General features: G+C 40.9%; 1 pseudogene; it reads left to right on the top strand.

Moving 5' to 3' along the window:
• Window positions 1–951: 951 nt before the first annotated feature.
• Window positions 952–4,249, top strand: LOC119348653 (annotated as a pseudogene).
• The last annotated feature ends 10 nt before the right edge of the window (window positions 4,250–4,259 follow it).

The following is a 4,259-nucleotide window of genomic DNA, read 5'->3' as shown; positions in this document are numbered from 1 at the left end:
GCCCAAATAACCATCCTCCACCAAATGCCAGCTCAATCCATTCATTATTTTGAGCCGAGCTTCAACATTCGTATTTATGTCCAGTGTGGTGGTTTGCAAAGCAAGTACCACCTAGACTCCTCCTTTTGAGCTGAAAATTTGTGAAAACGGTCTTCTTAGTAACTGATCATCCTCAGCCAAAACTCACGCCCATTAGCCATGTACATTTCTCGTACCGCTAATCAAACACTTGGCTGCTAATTCATGTTTGAGCATCGATTGGTCTCCTCGTGAGAATCTTATGTTGTAATTTTCTTCCTAGCACCAACCTGGGGAGTGCCCAACCCACTAGACATGCCTAGGCCGCCCAGAACACATGGCAACGCCACGGTCACGCGGTGACCACGCGGCGGGCATGCGAGTTTACGCGCTCTAGAGTTGGGGCCCTCGGCCACCGCCCAAACCTCGACGTATCGCCACCAAACCATGTATTTATGATAAATAGGTCCTTATGTAACTAGAAATAATTTTTGGAAAAAATAAATAGCAAACTATGAGGCAGCTGCAGTTCAAATTTGACCCGCTTCCAACTGAATCGGCAGAAATTTGTCTTTTTCACGAGAGGTGGATCAAATTTTTTTACACCAGACCATTTTGTCAATTGTGTTAAATATGGCCTAGTATTTTATAAAAATGATTTGGTCTAATTTTGCAACAATTATTTGGTAGTTCCTTCACAAAAAAACCTCCTTTCGGGCACTCGAAAAATGGAAAATGGTTTTTTCGTCCAACGAAAATGAAAACCTCCTTAGGCAACATTGTTTGCTATTCCAATATGCACCCTTGTGCACAATATGAGATCATTTGAACAAACTATGTCATGAATGTGGCCATAAGATTGATCATTTGGCTTGAAAGCAATGAATCTTCACACTTGATAGCTCATTTCTGAGAACACTTTTTTATGGTCAGGACTTCACATTTAGTTGTGCATCCATTTATTCAACCATACTTGTCATCTGACCTGCAGGCTGATGCTGGCTCATTTGGCACTATCTCTAATTGGAAGTACAATGCACCTCAACCTAGTGATGTTCTTGTAAGCTTCCCAGCTGATATTATTTCACGGACTTCAATTTTTCTTTGGTGGTGAAAAACCTTGCATATTAATTCCATGTCTTAACTATTTTTTGGTGAGACTATAAAATCCATGCAGGCCAAATCTGGAGCTTGTATATAAGTTTGAGAAATTTCTTATTGCAAAGTCTAACATAAATTTGTTGGCTGAACCTGGCCTAACTTACTATTGAATTTCGTTAATAACTTAGGACTGAGTGATGTGTTTTGTTGTTGCATTTTTTCTTTTTTTTTTATGATTTACCAAGTAAATTAAAATCCAAGTTCTAATGTTGCTCAACTAGAAGTAGAACTCATGCTCCTTTCATCTTCATAATTATCCGTTTTATTATTCTCCTTTTTCTCCTTGTTAGTTAGTATTATATTTTGTATCATCTTCATCATTACCATTAGTAATAACAATAGTAAATATTTGATTTGTCCTAAAAAATCATTCTGCAGGTCATTCCTTTGCATTTGCCTCCTGGTGATACTTCAACTGAAAGAACACTGTATATTGATGGTACTGCAGAGCGAATTGAAATAGCAAAGGTCAGCTTTCTTTCTCTTTTCACGCCACCTCCTAATTGTTGCAGCTATTTGTTATTTATCAGTGTTGTTAAAATCACGTGGGTTTTATTATCAATTTTTTATATGTTACTGTATTTTTTGTCTCGATTTATATTTCTCTACTTGACCTTCCTTTTCCATTGCTTCCTTTTGAAATTCTTCTCTTTAGTTATGATATACCCTACATTCTTGTCAAATGTACATGTCCAAAACGTTATCTCAACGGGTTGCCTTGTAAAACAAGGTGGTCAATTGGTCATGGAGTATATAATTATATTTGTAATTTGTGCAGTCTCTTTGTAATTAGCTGCTATGCTCTGTGTAGTCTCTCTGATGAAAGATACTAGAAATATTTGAACAATCACAGTTAAATACTGGCAAATCCATACTTCCATTGGGAGGTTTATATACCCTATCAGAACATCTTCACTACATATCATACCGGTGCTTGTGGTGTTATCCATATATCCCAGGCTATACTGTCTGTTGATCATTATCTTGACATAAGGCCAAATTAGTGTCAGTAACTAGTTCTGACGGTTGCACACATCAATCCTGGAGGCAGATTTGTTACTATCTAATGTTAATATACTTGATGCTGATGGATAAACGATAAAATTATGAACTACTCCCTCTGTTTCAGTATAGAAGTCCCATGTGTACTATTGGAGTATACCATTAGAATATAATACATACATCCAGGACATGCCTGGTCTTTTTATATCGAAACAGAAGGAACTAGCTTGTATTTGGATTGTATGATTGGATTTCATATACCTGGTCTTGTCCTGTCAAATTTGCGTTTGCTATTTCTATACATCTTTGGGGATAGTAGGTGCAAACCTCTATGCAGGTGATCAGTCTGCACACTTCAATGATGGATCGTGCACTGTAGTAGCTGGTATTTAGGCTATTGATATTTTTGCTCACTCAGGGGATAATTCTTGATGCTTAATTTTCAGCCCATTCCATCTGTTGCTAACACCACCCTCTGGGAGCAACATGTAACAAATAAGAATGTTACTGTTTATTGACTGGGCAAGAAAGTTTGTATGTGCTATGTATAGTTTGGCAAGATTATGCAGGATATCTCGCATGAATCTATCTTTGGTATTTTTGTATATATTTTCTCCCTATGTAGACTTTTCAGGTTACCATGACCAAAGCTTCCTTAAAACTTTGCTTAAATATTTCCTTTGACATTCTTTTGTTCACCTATAATATATTTTTGGAGACTTGCTGAAAGAACTGCTGTTGTGTATGTTGTGTCGTTTAGCAATATATAAGTAGATGTTGCACATAATTATGGATCACTCTTTCACCATCCATTATTGCTGATTTATCAACATCTACAAACTGCAAGGCAATCTTTTATTGCTATTCAATATATGCGTGTGTTTATCTAGCTGCCCAATCTTCATTAGCTCCCATAGTTTTGCACATGGTAGACGCTAGATGGGCATCACCAATGTTGCTTGAGAATCTTGCTCAGTGAGTTGATCCCTCCATTTTTCTTGGTGGTTCTGGAATTTCTGTATATTACATTGCTTTGTTTTTGGATATGTTTTGTCTGGTTTGCACTTGTTCTGCATGGTACATTGTATGTTGTGTTCTATACATATATATTCTGATGTGCAAACTATATTTCTGCAGAATCATGCCAGAAATCCAACAGGGCTACCACCCTCCCCGTCCTCGGGCAAACTGGGGTGTGCCTGATGCACCAGCAACACAACAGCCTGTTTACATGCAGCCTGGAGCTTATCCTGGTGCACCACCATAGTATGGCCAGCAACCTTATGGCAGAGCAGCCCCCTGGCACTATAACCAACAGCAGCAACCCCAACAACAACAGTATGCCACTGGAACTGCTGCACCTGCTGATGCTAGCAGCTACAATTACAGCCAGTCTGCTACTCATGCTTCACAAGGGTATGGTGATTCTACGTACTCTCAGCAGAGTGGCGGGCAGCAAGCTTATGATTACTCTGGTTATCAGACCCAAGGGCTGTCTTACTCGCAGCAGCCTGGATATGACCAGCACGACTATGGGGCATCGATCAGCTGCTAACTCAACTCAGGGTGGTGGTACTGCACCGAGCTATGGTGGTCCAGGTCAGCAAGCTTCAATGCCAGCCACTGGATGCCAACCGGGTTATCCTAATCAACCACCTATACTACTGCTGCTGCATCAAGCTACATGACGCAAGGTTCTGCCCCTCAAACTGGATACGTTGCTCCACAGACACAGCCTGGCTATGACATGCAGCCACCACCACAGGCCACGTATGGCCAGGATGCTTATGGGTAGCCTTCGCATGCTCAGAAGCCGCCTTCATCTGTTCCGTATGGACAGGCACCACCTAGTCAGGCTGGTTATGGGCAGTATGGACACAGTCAGCCAGGCTATGGTGCACCGCCGCCTTCCCCTGGTGCACCCACTGCTAGCCAGCCAGGCTATGGCCAGTAGCAGTCATACTGTGATCGTTATGCTACTAGTAGCTATGGGCTGCGTGCAGCGTATTGTATTGAAGTTACAACACCTGTTGCGTCGCAGGATCAATCCACCGCCGGGCCTGCTCCTGCTAATAGCG

The sequence above is a fragment of the Triticum dicoccoides genome, unplaced genomic scaffold, assembly GCF_002162155.2.
Source record: "Triticum dicoccoides isolate Atlit2015 ecotype Zavitan unplaced genomic scaffold, WEW_v2.0 scaffold99587, whole genome shotgun sequence".
NCBI classification, from domain to species: domain Eukaryota; kingdom Viridiplantae; phylum Streptophyta; class Magnoliopsida; order Poales; family Poaceae; genus Triticum; species Triticum dicoccoides.
This window is presented reverse-complemented; position numbering and strand designations above follow the sequence as displayed.